This window comes from Lolium perenne, chromosome 5 (genome assembly GCF_019359855.2).
Source record: "Lolium perenne isolate Kyuss_39 chromosome 5, Kyuss_2.0, whole genome shotgun sequence".
NCBI lineage: Eukaryota > Viridiplantae > Streptophyta > Magnoliopsida > Poales > Poaceae > Lolium > Lolium perenne.
Genome location: NC_067248.2, coordinates 232,997,901 through 233,015,113, shown reverse-complemented (window position 1 = coordinate 233,015,113; position 17,213 = coordinate 232,997,901). Strand labels below are relative to the sequence as shown.

The window sequence follows — 17,213 nt, the reverse complement described above, 5'->3', positions numbered from 1 at the left end:
ACGAAGGTCTGCATCCAACATCCTTAAATTACACAATTCATCTCTAACTTTGATCCATCGTATTGTTGGACTTCTCCAGTTCCATCAAAGCGTAATTGCAAAGAACTGGACACATGAGCGGAGCTTTGCTGAACTTGATACAACATGCTTGTATATTCCATTGCTGGATTATGTTGGTAACACTAAAGTCAAACGGTTTCTGCACCAAGCAAGTTTAGAAGGTACTTGCTATAGAAATAAATAAAGAGACAAAAATATATACATGAATTGCTCCATATGGTATTGTGGCTATCATCGAGGTCAATGTTGGCGCACCTTATGGGGACTACGGAGCTCTTGAGAAAGTTTGTACATAGCCCGGTAACCTTTCCGAAGTCATTGAGGATGTAGGCGAGGTTTTGAATGTCTTCTCTAATAGGGGCTACAAAACCACCGCATCATCCGCATAAAGAGATGTGCGGAGGATGGTACCCCGCCCTCGGATCTTATGGAGAAGCCCATGTCCCGTTGCCTTTTCCAACGCATGAGCCAAAGTACCGATAGTCCAACACCTTTTTTTTCTTGTAAAACTTCTCCTTAATTAATAGAAAGGGCAAAGCTTTTGCCCGCGTATCAAAAAGAAAAACTAATGTCCAAGAAAAAAGATTCCTGGTCCAGATAAAGTGGTAAAAGACATATGTGCTCAAGTATGTAGTGAAAATAAAGAGATGACAAACAAAGATACTTGAATTGTGCTGTAACTAAAAAAATAGCTACCTCATATTTCGTCTCCTCTTGTTGTAGGCTGTCTCTCTCGGATGATTTTCTTTTTGCATTTGATCTTTTATTTTTGATTTTCATGGAGCGAGCCTGAAATAAATACTAAATTAGTGGACTTAAAGTGTAGAGCTTTTCGAAGAATCAAAGTATTTGTTAGAAATATCTATTGTTCAGCTTTCTTCTTCTCCTTTTGTGCAGATTTCTTCTTCTCCCATCTCCCATTTCTGTACATCATGATAATATTATAAGAATGTATATAAGAAGTTAATTAAACAAAGAACATATTAGTCAAACCAACTGAACACTAATACTACTGCCGCTTGAGGTAATGGACTACTACTTGTGTGCACCGTGACCAGTGTTATCCCCTAAAACAGGTGCTGATTAGCTAGTGATCAAATTTTAAAAAGCTTGACGAGAGACATTTTTTTTAACATAGCAGAATAGGAAGATTGAGTACCTGCAAACACAGATGGATAAGGATCAGGCAAGCTGAACTGGGTTTGATCAATTTACTTGAACCTGTTCCTCTGCCATAGAATGATCGATCAACAGCTTGGCGTGGTCAATCTGAACCTACAATGCAAGTTTGTTGCATAATTAGAAGAATGTCCGGTGGCCGCCAACGGTCAAAATGGCGAGGTCTATCTACGGGTTGAGGACGATGGTGAGGTACCTGCATGAAGCCCGGCCATTCACCACGGCGCGATGGAGGAAGCGGGACGGTGGCGGCGGCCCTGCACGGCGGCGCGATGGAGGAAGGTCGGCGTGATCGATCTGAACAAGGGCAAAACGTATTGGGCACGTCCTATTGGTTGCATAATTAGCGGCACGTCCTGTTTGTTGCATAATTAGCGGCGCTTTTTTTTCCTTCCGTGCAGCAGCCACGTCCAATTCCATCCGCGTCAGTGCGTAGCTATTCCGTAAGTCTAGCATTTCCGGTTTTGGGCCTTCTCTAAACACTTTCTTTGGGTTTTGCAGTTTCAGCCCAGCCTAACCGCCGCCCCCACCACTCCAAAAACTCCATCCTTGTTGTTACATGTCGGTGGCAGGGGCACGAGCGAGTACGGGAGCAGAAACCGTCGGGCTCCCAGCACCCTCGGTGGAGGAGGTCCCCGTCCGCTTGGCAGGTGGCGCAGACGGCGCATCCAGAGTTGCCTTCCTCTTTTCCATTGCTAGAAAATGGTAGTTCTCCTTTCCCTGGCATACGACTCTCATAGGTTGGTACTGATGTTCTATTAGCTATCACTCCAACTAAATCACCGAAGCCAGGTTCATGTTCCTCATTCCGTATTTCATCTTCTCTTCGAGATTCAGTACCAGTATCCATGTAGTCAACTGAATAACTACATGGGCTACGTCCCTTCCATTCCGTCTCCTCGGGTATCAAAGGATCCCGTTGATCTGAGCATCACATAAGAATAATAAAGTTAGCACGATCCACTTGCTTGCATGCCGTAATACAACCTTGGAAAACCAAGAGCGAGTAATACCTTCGGCTTCCCCCTCAATGGTATCTTTCTTCTTTTTTACTTTCTGTATCAAAAATTTCTGATGTTAGCACCAAGACCACAAGCAGACACGGAGGAGAATTCAGTTGGTGATAAGCAATACACTTTAGAAAACAATTACAGCACATGAATCGAATGTATGAATTATTACCTTCTCTGACATGCTGCGATGTTCATCCCAATAACAATTATCTACATAAAAGAAGGTGTTAGGTAGGTGGACAAAAGACAGAGGGTTGTTGCAGGTATACAGATAAACAGGGACAGGCACATACGCTTGTTCCAACTAAATTTAATGCTATCCTTAGTGATTTTTTGTATTTTTTCTTTAGGTTGTGTTGTTCTCTTCTCTCTTTTATCTAGAATATCTTCAATATCCTTATCCGTTATTGTGCTATCCTCGGAACTGAAAACCTTTGTAGCACCCAACAATGTCATTTTTGAACGGACATTTTTATTGACAGCTGAACAGAAGAGAAATTTATCAGAAAAAAATCATATACGCAATTACTAAAGAAAAATGCTCGAACAAGGCAATGAGTATCAAAACTATACTTTCTCCGTGTGCGAATCGTCCTTGCCAAAAATTAAAGGATACAATGCTAGCTTTTTATACCCTTCCTGAAACACTTTTTCCTCGACGGTGTGCTGTAATTTCGTTTGCGTTATATTTCCAGACAGATAGCAATATAAAATTTGGCACTATCTAGAAACAACAAACCTCAATGCAAAAGCGGAAAACTTGAACTTGTTTATTTTGACCTAGTCCAGTAACACGGTCTAAAGCATTCAGGTAGCATTATGTTCCTTACTTATTTCACATCTTAATCCCATATTTTTTTATACAACCGTAACATGTTACCTACATAATTTTATGTGGATTCTTATTGACGTTTTTTCTTTATGTTTGCATAGGAAAAATAGTTCTACTAGATAAGTTGCTGCATAAGTTAAAGGAGCGTGGTTCAAAGTCTTTATTTTTTCAACGCTGATTGTTTTTTCACTGCCATGCAGATTTGAATGAATTATTGGTTTATCAAGTGTGTAGGAGATATACCACTCGTCGACACTAAGAATGTGTACACCGCAACTTACTTTCCCAGAATTTTGCTTTGTCTAACATATATAGCACTATAACCTGCAGATGCATAAGCTTTTAAAAATCTTGGAAGAGTATCTTAATTACAGAGAATATAATTATTGTAAAATATATGAAGGTACACGCCTAGAAGATCGTGATAAAAGTCATTGAAGCCTTCAACAAGGAAGACAAGTTTGTTTTCTTACTTTCAACTGGGGCATGTGGCGGTGGTATCAACTTTCCCACTGCTGATGTTGTAATATTTTACGACAGCGATTGGTATGCACTTTATTATGCTAAACATGATTTTGTTGCTCACCCTAGGAATCGAATCTTAATTCTTTGATACTTTTGTGCCTTCAGGATTCCACATGCTGATCTGCAAGCTCTAGACCGTGTTACTGGAATAGGTCAAAATAAACAAGTTCAAGTTTTTCGCTTTTGCACTAAGGTTTGTTATTTCTAGATAGTGCCAAAATTTGTATTGCTACCCGTCTGAAAATATAACGCAAACGAAATTACAGCACACCGTAGAGGAAAAAGTGTTTCAAGAAGGGTATAAAAAGCTAGCATTGTATCCTTTAATTTTTAGGCAAGGACGATTCGCACACGGAGAAAGTATGGTTTTGATACTCACTGCCTTGTTCGAGCATTTGTCTTTACTAATTGGGTATATGATTTTTTTATGATAACTTTCTCTTCTGTTCAGCTGTCAATAAGGATGACCTTCCAAAAATGACATTGTTGGGTGCTAGAAAGGTTTTCAGTTCTGAAGACATCACAGTAACGGATAAGGATATTGAAGATATTCTAGATAAAAGAGAGAAGACAACAACACAACCTAAAGCAAAAATACAAAAAATCACTAAGGATAGCATTAAATTTAGTTGGAACAAGCATATGTGCCTGTCCCTGTTTCTCTATATACCTGCAGCAGCCCTGTCTTTTGTCCACCTACCTAACACCTTCTTCTATGTAGATAATTGTTATTGGGATGAACATCGCAGCATGTCAGAGAAGGTAATAATTCATACATTCGATTCATGTGCTGTAATTGTTTTCTAAAGTGTCTTGCTTATCACCAACTGAATTCTCCTCCGTGTCTGCTTATGGTCTTGGTGCTAACATCAGAAATTTTTGATACAAAGTAAAAAAGAAGAAAGATACCATTGAGGGGGAAGCCGAAGGTATTACTCACTCTCGATTTTCCAAGGTTGTATTACAACATGCAAGCAAGTGGATCGTGCTAACTTTATTATTCTTATGTGATGCTCAGATCAACGGGATCCTTTGATGCCCGAGGAGACGGAATAGAAGGGACGTAACCCATGTAGTTATTCAGTTGACTACTTGGATACTGGTACTGAAGCTCGAAGAGAAGATGAAATACAGAATGAGGAACAAAAATCTGGCTTAGGTGATTTAGTTGGAGTGATAGCCAATAGAACATCAGTCCCAACCTATGAGAGTTGTATGCCAGGGAAAGGAGAACCACCATTTTCTAGCAATGGAAAGAGGAAGGCGGCTCTGGATGCGCCGTCTGCGCCACCCGCCAAGCGGACGGGGACCTCCTCCACCAAAGGTGCTGGGAGCCCGACGGTTTCTGCTCCCGTACTCGCTCGTGCCTCTGCCACCGACAGGTAACACAACACTCCACCCAACACACACACACACACACACTTCCGTTACTCGTCTAGCCCGCCGCCGCCGATTCCTTTGTTTCGGCCGCCGTCTCTGTCCCCGCAGTTCGCCGCATCCTTCCGATTTGTATTAGGGATCGAGCTGCGGGCAGGTCGTCGTCTCAGCTCGCAGTCGCTGATAGGATCTCGCCGTCGTTCCCAGCCACGCCACTGCCCAGACGGCGGCGGAGACGACCGGATCAGCGCCCTTCCGAACGAAATGCTGCTCCAAATCCTCGTTCACCTCCGTTGCGCCCGCACCGCCGCCCACACAAGCTCTCTCTCCCGCAGGTGGCGCGGTCTCTGGGGGCACCTCTTCGAGCTCTCCTTCCGCGGCATGCCCTTGGACGCAGTAGACGCCGCCCTCCAACAGGTCGCCTGCCCTGCCCTGTCCCGCCTCGAAATAGAGATCCTCGAGAGACACAGGATTCTGGACCCTGCTCGCGTCTCCGCCCTGCTAAATGCCGCCGCGGGGCTCGTCCCGGTGGATCTCGTCATAGATGTCTGGGGGCACTGTAAAGATCGCGACTTTCCTATCCAGATTCCCTCCTTCGAACGCGCCGCCTCGATCAAGCTACGCGTGGTCAACCTCTACCTGACTTTACCGGCGGGCGACAACATCGAGTTCCCTGCGCTGGAGAGTGTGTCTGTCGCCGGCTGCCGCGTCGACAACATGGCTGAGCTGATCAAGCGGTACCCTAACCTGCGCGTGCTAGAGGTATGCGGGTGCTGGGGCCTCGACACGGTCAAAATCCACTCGCCGTCGATCGAGGAGCTTGTCTTGGACAACAACAGTGTACTGGGTAATCTTGACATCGTAGCCCCAATGCTTGAGCAGTTCAGGTTGCAGGCCACCATGGGTAGGGGCTTCAATGTGCTGTTCTCAGCGCCGATGGTACAATATCTCTGGTAGTGGTGCTCGTGTGAGCAGCGGAATGTCGGAATTGGCGAGGCATGGTACCTAAGAAGCCTGGATCTATGGACAGAGGAGAGTGCCTACATCTTACAGCTCAACATAGATTTCTCGGTGTGTCTTCTCTCCTCCTCAATCTACCTTACCTTGTACTAGTATTCATGCTAGGTTGTCTTAGCTGGCATACATGTCTATTCTTTTCTGTATAAATTGTCAAACCTAGAAACGTTGAGCTTATGCAACTTCTAAAAGGACTTACATTTTGGATTTGAGATAGTATGCAGCAAATAGCAGGTTGTTATAAACTGATGAAATAAGATCAATGTCAAATGTGGATAAGGCCGAGACTAAATATATTGCTGAAGATCCAGAACGACATGAGTACAGAAACTTTGTTAAAAACTATAGAAACATTTTATATAAGTAAGAACGATAAAAAGAAGTATTTTAGTTATGTTACTCTACAGCTAAGCTAAATAGCTAATCTATATTCAACTAGGAGAAAAACAATGAGAAATGGTGAAAATTTTGATGCTGCTGTTCGGTGCTTCTTGTCTCCTGCTCAATTCACTTTGCGGTATTGTCTTCATGCTAGGTTGTCTTATTAGATTACTAACTTGGACTTAAATGTTTGATCGAGGACAGTATTGCTGCAGTAGGTTGCTGTAAACTGATGAAAAAAATCATCCACATATCAGCTAGATAGCAAATTGGACAAGGTTGAGTCCAAATAGAGTGTCCAGCTAAGATCTAGTACCAGATAGGAATTGCAATTTTGTATCTAATCTGGACCTATACTTTATTATGTTGTGCAAACATGTACATACATTCACACTTGCCTACCATTTCACAAAACTTTCCCAGCAAGAATTTCTTAAAGAACTCTTACTACTTTCAAGCCTATTCCTTGCATTTTGCAAGGAACAAAACCCGGATCGCCATCCGTAGCAACCACACATAGCAAACAGGAAGGGTTAGAGAGAGAGGGATTACCTCGTCACCGTAGTTGTCGTCGAGCAGCAGGACACAAGGACGGCGGCATCCTCTCCGGCGACACCAGCAGCGGCCCACATCCGCCACCAATGTCAAAGCCAGGCCAAAAAAAACCATGTTACGGTAGGAAGAGCAAGAAGCCATGTCCAAGGGTAGCTGCAACAAATTAGTTATCAAACCTTAGTGAAAACTGAAAACGGATTTGACTAGTAATAGCTCCAGACAAGACACAAGTTTCATCAGTGTTTGTGCATCATGAGAAAAAAAATCAAAAGAATCTAATGCCTATGCAGGCCAAGTTTTTAGTTAAGTTAAATTAAACAGACTTTCCGCTTCCATATTTCAGGAATAGGGAAAAAAGTAACAGATATAAAGTGTGCATGCAACCAGGAGTCCGGGACGTACTCCAATCCCTTGGGAATCAACTTCACTTCACACTTGAAGCTATGTACTAGTGAGAAATGAATGCGAAAAAATGCAGCTTTTCAGGTGCAACTACAACGACACAGGCCAGAGTTTTTTCCCTGAGAATTCGTGGCCTAATTCAAGTAATCGTCAGGCTCTACAGGACCAAACCTAAAGCCATGGCACAAGAGATTTATGCATAATTTTCGCCACTAACACATTTATTCAACATGATAAAATGATCTATACTGAATTTGAAAGGACTCGAAGTCGATGAAGAGGAGGAGAGTAAGCTCACGGGCAGCAGAAGCTTGGGGAGGTAGTGGCGGATGATGTGGTGGTCGGCATGATCGAGGAGCAACAGTTCGGGTTCGTGGCCGGCGCCGGCAACATTATGTATGCGCCATTTTACACTAAATTATGATGATTCATGGATTAGATACCAATCAAGAAATAAATGCTTGGATTCCTTCTATACCTCTGAGCAGGCCTTGATGACTACATGGCAGAATCACGATAACATTACACGACCAAAGAAAAAAAATGCTGTTTACATAACATCAGACCCTATATCTGTCCTACGACGTATTAAGACCCCAACTTAGTTTCTCAAGAAGGATTAAGGAATGTGAAAATCCTTGCAACTATTGAATTGGTATGTTAGCAACTACACCATATGTTCGAGTTTAGATCTCACCTTGAGCATGGCTGACTAAACATGCATACATTTATATTGAAACCATAACCAATAAACAAAGAGTCACAAAGCACCAGTTATGTGGCCCATGAACTAAATGCTCAATAATAAGTGGGCCAGACCAAGCCAGGAAGTCAGTACAGACAGCCGTGGCATCGCATAACACAAACAAGCTAAAGTTAAAATACCTCAAATATCAGTACAAGAAACAAAAATATAATTCAAAGCAAGAAACAAAAATATATAAAAGTATAGTTCTAACTGTAACATCGAGATGATACTTCTAATCGAGCTTCTATACATAGAGGAGCTTGCAGGCTAGCTTTCTACTCTAAAATGAATGATGCAAAAACAGGGCAGCAAACAGTAAAGCTCACAATAGAATTTGCACTCAGTATTAACACTAGGCACGACACATGCATGGATAAATATATATACCCAAAGGTGATAGCAACACCCAAATCATGCAAGAGCTAGTAATAAAACCAAACAGTCTTAGAATCAAGGAAAACTACGATAAAACCAAATAGTCCTAGAATCTAAGATGTGCACACCAGCCAAGTACAGTCAAAATAAGTACAAAAAAGTATGAGGAACTATTTACATCTAGGGACAAGGGTACATCACGTTGCCCAGAATCTCACCTTAACCATGCAGATCAAGAAAAGGACATCGCTGCCACAGGCAAATATTCGTTCCAGCCTATCTGCATACACACCAGGCGGTAAAGTTAGGTTAAAAACATGCAACCAAATAGAGAACCAAATAGACATAGCATGCCAAATTAGTTTCTCAAACCATAAGTTCCAGATTAGGGTAGGGTCAAGCTCGCAGTATATTTGCAATGACTAGCAGGATCAAAATAAGCCACTAAACTCAATCATTCATTCGGTGCAAGTTTTTTTTTACCAATGAAGTAATCATCCACAATCAAAATGCATCCACACAACACCAAAATGGTCTCAGCGTAAAATGAAAATGGTATTAATTTACGAAGCACCCTTTCTAGATGATCAAGAGTAGATGGCCAAAGTACTTTCAATCACTTGCAGAATAATCCATAAACTGAATTCTGACAAGTGACACCTCTGTACCTGCTTATTTGACAAATCTTTTGGACCGATCTCGATCCTCAAAGGAACACCTTTGATTTCCCATTGACAATATTTCGATCCTGGAGAATGGTTTTCACGAGCATCCAAGTCTGCTCAAATCCCTGCCTGATTCAAGGTGTAAATTGTTCAACTCGCATGCTCCTTTAATATCCATTCTGTCAGCATGTTTAAATGGCAGATGAATAATGAAGACCTGGATAGGTCTCACCTTGGGTGGCAGGACTAAGACCTTGTCATCACCATGTGTATTACCATGACACCAATCTAAGAAGAGCAAACATGCCAGATATTAGAAATGCAAGCATAACTAGAAAGAACATATGGTGACAAAATACCACATTCACATAATTAAAAAAACTAGTACTAAGCTATATTTCAGACTGCAACATGCCTCCACATCACAACTCAAGGAGATCAACAAAACATTATGCCAAGACGGGTACAATATCATATCATTCAAGTATCTATACAAAGTTAATAGTGCAAAAAGCAAGTTTAAGATGATCAACTTGAGGGGACCACCACAAAGTATTCCACAATTAACACGTACCTACCAGAAACAGGTTACTGGAAGTTACTATTTAAATGGCAAGTGACAAGGAATCATTTGTAAACATCTACTAACTCCATTCCAATCAATAAGGCTTATTATATTTCTGAGAAGTCAAACCGAGTAAAGTTTGACCAAGTTTTCACAAAAAATACAAAATCAATACTATTAGATAAATCATGAAATATATTTTCATGTGATACCTATAGAATACCACATTTGTTGATATATATTTTTCTACAAGTTTGGTCAAACTTTACTTGGCTTGACTTTTCAGAAATATAAGCTTTATTCATTGGAATGGAGGGAGCAGTGGATATGCATAAATCTACCCCCAGAAAGACATGCCTGACGAACAACAAGAGCCATCACCAAGCTAGTAATAGAACTGTTCGACAAAAATACAATTAACATCATATATCATAGTTGAATACAAACCTACATGTCATGCAAACATGCCAGAAGACAAATATAAAACAAAGATCGCTGACATGCATGATCAACTAATTAACTAGTGTCCAATTGAATCACCCTCATTAACCATAAAAAAGCAGATCGAACCGCCACGGTAACACCAGATTGAACATGCCAACACACAGGTACACCGAGAATATGCTAACTCAAATGCCGTTCAAAAGCACACATTCATGATTCATCAATCTCACGGTACAATAGCTGTCACAACAAGAGAGAGGCATCGCGGTGGATTGAGATATACCAGATCATTACCTTGAGGATACAAAGCTTCATGGAGCTGTTATCGAATGCAAGGAGCAATAGAGGTGTCTAACAGTAGCTGCACAGAAATACCAGGGGCTACCATCGGTTAAGGCTACATGGGAGAGGAGGAGCTGGGGTCTTCGGCTACAGGAAACTGGAGTAGAAGAGTACCTACAGAGGACGACACAGAGGGTTTCAAGTGCATCCTGAAAGAGCTGCATCGGAGAGCCAAACCCTGCATGTAGCAGTAAAATTATGTCAGCGCATGTTTATGTCCGTAGCTCGGATGTGTCACATAAGAACAAATATATACATGAAAATTCAAGAAAAATCCAATGAAGAAATTCACTAAATAAAGAAAAATTGAATAATGCTGCTCCAATGCTCCAGAATGTATATAACCAATTCATGCGAACAATATATATGTGAGAGAAATTCCAACTAGAGACCTCTCTGGTTCATGTAACGTAGCAAATGATATGCTAGAACTGAGAAATGATTCACAACAAGAAGGTACCAACGAAAGACATTGGCAATCATTAATATTTACCTTGTGGCAGGCTTGAAATGAACCAGCATCACGGTCCAGTTGTCCCTCGACCTTCTCCCGGAAGACGCGTGCATTTGCTCCAGGTGGAATCCGGGCGACAACAGACCGGGCAAGAAGAGGAGACCACCACCAAGAGCTCAGGGAGGTCGGCGTTGATGTCATTCAACGTTTTCTGCATGGGGCACAAGCATGGGCATGAGTACTATGAGCAAAAAAAAATAGGATCATTTGCCTACATAACATTCTAGATTATACCCATGACGATAATGATATATGTTTTGAACCAGGAAATGTACATGTTTCCAATAGGCACGGCCAAGATAGATCGTTTAAGTTTTCTTTTCTTCTCTCAATAGTGATGTGAAAATTACTCTCAACAGTTCACCTGTAAATATTCAGTATCCTTTAAGATAATACAATAAAGTAATGTTATTGTTTAGTCACGGCAACATCAAAACAAGCAATAATACGGAACAAGTAGTACCATGCACATCAAAGTAGACCGACCACCATACTCAAAGACCCAACCAAGGCATCGCTGTCTCCCATGACGACAGCATCTTGGCGATGTTGTAGCTGATGGTGTTCTTGATGCATATTTTGTAGCAACCAGTTTTCCGAGAAAATAACTCGTATTAAAAACATATTATACTCTTGCTGCAATCTAAAGCTCTTAGATCAGGCTGATCAAAACTCAATTTAATGGTGTGGGGATGATCTAGTCTATTAGTTCCAAAACACATCCATTTCATCAAGCATGAAATAAGTATGACAATGAACTCACAAACAACACCAGCTAACTTGAGTCCCTGCAAGATACTACACTGTCCAGGTAAACTTGTTATGTTGAATGCTTACTCGGTCAATTGACTAACTTGATGAAAGATAATATATTTTTTACCTAACTAGTAGTGTGGCCCTCGCAATTGCGAGGGAATCATTCTTTTTGTGTCAAGACTGTTTATGGGAACATTGTGAGGGCATCATTCTTATTGTGTCAAGAGTGTTTATGGCTACAATTGTCATTGTTGTTGAAAGATAAATATACAATTGTCATTTCCGAAATGTACATTAATGAGGCCATGGATGGTATGGAATACTAAGTTACCAACCCTCCTAGAATTTACGTTATGTATCAAGGAGGATATCCGAACCGGACGCCCTAATACCCTACACTGAATCAAGTACTATCAGTTTTTTTTTACAAACTATTATATAATCGTCTTTGCTTTTTTTAAGCGGTTATTTAGACATTAGTCTCTTTCATATTTGAATATCGATACCCATCCGTGTCAACCCAGATTACACAGTTACATAACTATTAATTTATTTTGAAATCCTATGCACACAATTAGATCTAACTATCATTATAATTAGGGTGAGATGGCTTAATGTGGCTTGATGTCGTGTCTCTGTTCTAGGACTCATTTATCTTGCTTTTCGGGGCACATCAGCATTTTTCTTAGAAAGGCTCGAGACTCTTCAAGATTACGCCATGAAATGCTTGCACTAACTTTACATGTGCAATATACTCTGTTCAGAAAAATGTTTGCATAGATCACATATGAGCATAAAACTAAGTCGATTACCATACATTATAGAAATTAATAGATTGTTGTAATCGGTATAGGTCATGCAACTAATCGCTAATTTTTTTACGTTCGTACAAACAAATATGCCGTTAGTTTTGGAAAAGTGGTATTTTTTGATGCACCACCAATGCCTGCCTTAATTGTTTTTTACATCGGCGTATTAGCGTAGATCAGCGATTTTCATCTCGGTCAGGAAAAAATATCGGTGGTCACTGATACTGCCGGTTCCTGGAAATACCGATACTTCAAATACGCTGTTATTTTTGAAAAAAAGTTGTTGTCGATACACCATCGTTGCCTCCTGTAAATATTTTTATACATCGATGTATTAGTGTATATCATCGTTCTTTTATCTTGGGTGGGAGAAAATACTGGTCATCACCAGTATTATTAGTTTTCGAAAATACCAATTCTAATACCATCGAGATTTGTCAAACGAATTTACAAACCCATCAAAATTTACGAAAGAAAATAAAAATCTGATCAAAACATATAGATACCAGTAATTTTCGCCTGATACAAATTTTCTCGCTAGTAATTGGAAAAATCGACCAATATTTCAAATCCGCCTTTATTTTTGCCCCCTAAATTTTTTGCATTACATCGACGTATTAATATATATCGTTGTGTTTTATTTCGGGTGGGAAAAATACCAATGGTCACTTGTATTACTGGTTTTCAGAAATACCGCTCGTAATATCGTCCGAGATTTGTCGAATAAATTTGCAAACTCATCCAAAATTAACCAAAGAAAGTCAAATTCGAGTAAATTATATAGATACCAGTAAATTCGTATGGTAAGAATTCTCTCGCTAGTAACCGGAAAATCGGGTTGAGGAGAAATTTCGGAAATACCGGCCAATAAAAAATGTAACTTATATTAGTAAAATTCACATTTGATATCCTTGCTAAACTTTGTAGCATGTAATTACATGCCACGTATTTTTTTTTTTGCATATCCTGCTAAGATGCACATGCATCTGCAGTTCAGCATGTTTGAGCTTTTACGTGCTACAAATATCGTAGATGGGCTACCATGAAAAAAAATAAAAGACTGCATCTAGAGTCCTATGATGATACGACATAGACCGTGTCACTTTTTTAGTTTTTTTTTCACGTTTTATCTAAACCGTGTGACGTATAGAAGTTGCTTTACTTTTTTAGGAGCGGACTTCTCTAGCAAGCTGTCTTCTCATTTATTTTCAAACGGACCGGGATAGGTAAGTCGAGTACGATTTTCTTCAGGTTTAGTTTACTCTTTTTTCCGAGTCTACGTTTGAAAGGAAAGATATGGAGTCGTATAGAAACTACACAATCGCGACATTAGTTCATTTTTGTACACGTATGTTGTTTTACGTAACACTTCGTATCTTTAAATCTCAGCCGTTAAAATTAAAATCTTTGGTTTCTAATTTTTAAGCATATGTGGATTAACCGGGTGCCTCGAAAAACATCCTTATTTTGCTTTTAGTATATAATAGATTAGTATATAATAGATGCCAATTGGGAGCTCAATTTGCATATGATTACTAATCTACTGATAAGAGTAAAGATCACATGGCCTAAATTTTTAGATGATCCGAATCTACAAAGTCATGCCAAGGGTTCAAAAAATGTGAGTAGATCACATGGCAAATGACCAGATCAGAACTACACTTGAGAACGAATGCAGGTTCAAGAAACAAGTGATCATATTTACACACAAAATTACATGTATGACCGCTTAAAATCATACAGCTAATCGCAAAAATCGAACCAACCCAGAAATAATACTAGACAGGCTTGTTTTTACTACAACCATTAAGTGCATTAAAAAAAGATCAAATAGTAGAGAACAATATCCAACTGAACCAGTCACAAATCAAAAATGATGGATAACTTTACAGAATTAAAGTCCCCAGTCCCCATTGTCTAAAAGACTGAAGCATGAAGCTAGACCAAGATTTTAATCAAGTAAAATAGATTTCCTGCTTCCGTATTACATCAATAGGAAAAAAAGCAACATATACAAATTCTGCATGCAACCAGCAGTCCAGGACATACTTCAATCCATTGGGAATCAAAAAACTTCACTTCAAACTTGAAGCTATGTACTAGTGAGAACTGAATGCGAAAAAATGCAGCTTTTCAGGGGCGACAGAAACGACACAGGCCAGAGTTATTTCCCTACGAATTCGTGGCCTAATTCAAGTAATCGTCAGGCCGTACAGGACAAAATCTTTAATGCCATGGCAGAAGAGATTTATGCATAATTTCAGCTACGAACACATTCATTCAACGTGATAAAATGATATGTACTGAATTTGAAAGGACTGCAACTCGATGAGGAGGAGGAGGAGAGGGAGCTCACGGGTAGCAGCAGTTTGGGGAGGCAGTGATGGACGATGTAGTGATCGGCATGAGGAGCAACAGTTCGGGTTCGTGGCCAGCGCCGGCAGCAGCACCTCAGTAAGACGACCGCCAGCCTTCCTCCATGCCTCATGTTGCAATTCCTGTGCCCCTCCCACCGGAAAGAGGCACGGCTGCGCCACCTTGGTCGTCCCCGACAGCGGGGCACCAGGTCAACCCGTGGAGTTCTACGTCTCGGCCAGGCACCACCAGGTCTCCCCCTCCGTTGGGTGCTGCAGGAGAGGAGACGAGGACAGCAGCGTCCTCTTCGGCGACACCAGCAGCGGCCCGCGTCAGCTGCCAACGTCAATGACAACAAAAGAAAAGAACCCCAGGTTACTGTAGGAAGAGCAAGAAGCCATATCCATGGGTACCTGCAACACGTTAGTTATCAAACCGCAGTGAAAACTGAAAACATATATGAGTAGTAATAGCTTGAGACAAGATAGAGTTTCACCACTGCATGTGCATGATGAGCAGAAAACAATCCAAAGAAACTACTGCCTATGCGGACCAAGTTTTTAATTAAGTTGAATATAGATTTCCCGCTTCCATATTTCAGCAATAGGAAAAAAAGGCAACAAATATAAAGTGTGCATGCAACCAGGAGTCTGAGGTCGTACTACAATCCCTTGGGAATCAAACAACTTCACTTCACACAGCTATGTACTAGTAAGATTCTGAATGCGAAAAAATGCAGTTTTTTGGGGCCGACTAAAACAACACAGGCTAGAGTTCTTTTTCCTGTGAATTCGTGGCCTAATTCAAGTAATCATACTGGACCAAACCCTAACGCTGCCACAGGAGATTTATGCATAAATTCCGCTGCTACCACATTCATTGAACACGATAAAATGATATGTACTGAATTTGAAAGGAATGCAAGTCGATGAGGAGGAGGAGAGGAAGCTCACGGGCAGCAGAAGCTTGGGGAGGCAGCGACGGACAATGTGGTGGTCGGCATGAGGAGCAACAGTTTGGGTTCGTGGCCGGCGCCGGCAGCAGCACCTCGGGAAGGCGACCGCCGGCCTTCCTCCGTGCCTCATGTTGCAATTCCTGCGCCCCTACCCTCCCGCCGGCGAGAGGCACGGCTGCGCCGCCCTGGTCGTCCCCGACGGCGAGGCACCAGGTCAACCCGGTGTAGTTCCACGACTCGGTCGGGCATCACCAGGTCTCCTACTCCGTGGGGCGCTGCAGGAGAGGAGACGAGTAGGCGCGGGCTCGACTTGAGTCCACGGCGTCCTTGCCGGAGGTCGAAGCGAAAGACGGCGGCGGGTGAAGCCCACGCCGACGGGTTGGACCTGCTGCGGGAAGGAATGGGGGTGGAGTGGGGGCCGGTGGCCCGTGCCGTAGCTTGAGGGGAGGTTGGCGGCGCATGCAGGGCTTGGCGTCGAGGAGATTGGAGAAGAGGCTCAGGCCATTGGAGGTTAGAGTTGGGGATAGTTGAGATCCGATTTTAGGGGATTAGCATTACTTCATCATTTACGGCTGTTTCCAAGGAATCCTGCATGGCTCACGGCCTCACGCGTAAGATTACAACAGAAATTGCCATGTCCTCTCAATTTGGCGGAGAAAACAAGGGACACCCACTAAATTAGGGAGGATAAATTCTCCCCAACTAGAGAATACCCTACGCGTTGCAGCAGGATCCTTGGAAACAAAAAATTTGGACATTGAAAATGTTGAAAGATCTTGTACAAATAATATAGCGTAACTTGAAACTTTTAGAACTATGTGTACAACTATGATTTAGGATGGTCAAAAACTCAAAGTCATGGTTTATCAGATTATGTAGAAATAAGAATTTAAAAAGGCTCAATAGCACTAGTATCAATTTAGAACAATACTTAAATTCATCTATAAAGAAGGGCTCACATGTCACTGCGGGGAATTTTAGTGCATATTTTGTATCTTCAGTACTTCGGTGAGAAAAATGCTAACTGACGATACTTGTTGTCACTAAGCAAGCAAGAAGCACACCAACTACGCATATCAGCATTTGAGTACAGTTGTAGCTGTCTTCTCTGAATACTCCAACTTTAATTTCAAAGAACTTCCTAAATCATGTAAACAAATGGTTCTTCTATTTCAAAACTTCTGGCCTACAACATAATGGTCTGCATTATACACACAACCAATATTGAGTAACTTAGATTTCTTACGACGAAATAGTTGCAGAAATTTACAAATTAGAGTAAACATCAGAGGCATGAATATGCATAGAGATGTTGCTTGATAGGCTTTTCTTACCAGGAAAGCA

The 17,213-nt window shown here is 41.4% G+C and overlaps 4 long non-coding RNA genes across 7 annotated transcripts; 1 reads left to right on the top strand and 3 right to left on the bottom strand.

The window, feature by feature from the left end:
* Positions 1-245: 245 nt before the first annotated feature.
* LOC127302264 (uncharacterized) lies at positions 246-9,627 on the bottom strand. Of its 3 annotated transcripts, XR_011745676.1 has the most exons (9): positions 9,362-9,418; positions 9,133-9,258; positions 8,683-8,744; positions 7,640-7,754; positions 6,937-7,092; positions 1,436-1,536; positions 1,220-1,335; positions 757-983; positions 247-648 (listed from the first exon to the last, which is right to left on the bottom strand). It is a non-coding gene; the product is annotated as an uncharacterized lncRNA (long non-coding RNA). The 3 variants fall into 3 exon arrangements; XR_011745675.1 differs by having other exon boundaries at positions 246-983; positions 9,133-9,254; positions 9,362-9,627; XR_007852777.2 differs by having other exon boundaries at positions 246-983.
* On the bottom strand, positions 1,716-3,056 carry LOC139831111 (uncharacterized). The gene is made up of 3 exons (XR_011745677.1): positions 2,546-3,056; positions 2,422-2,462; positions 1,716-2,295 (listed from the first exon to the last, which is right to left on the bottom strand). It is a non-coding gene; the product is annotated as an uncharacterized lncRNA (long non-coding RNA).
* LOC127302265 (uncharacterized) lies at positions 3,405-4,323 on the top strand. The gene is made up of 3 exons (XR_011745674.1): positions 3,405-3,630; positions 3,715-3,969; positions 4,061-4,323. It is a non-coding gene; the product is annotated as an uncharacterized lncRNA (long non-coding RNA).
* A 753-nt stretch (positions 9,628-10,380) lies between the features above and the next one.
* Positions 10,381-16,527, bottom strand: LOC139831380 (uncharacterized). Of its 2 annotated transcripts, none has more exons than XR_011746106.1 (5): positions 15,868-16,527; positions 14,916-15,250; positions 10,941-11,145; positions 10,595-10,658; positions 10,381-10,499 (listed from the first exon to the last, which is right to left on the bottom strand). It is a non-coding gene; the product is annotated as an uncharacterized lncRNA (long non-coding RNA). The 2 variants fall into 2 exon arrangements; XR_011746107.1 differs by having other exon boundaries at positions 10,974-11,145.
* Between the last annotated feature and the right edge of the window lie 686 nt (positions 16,528-17,213).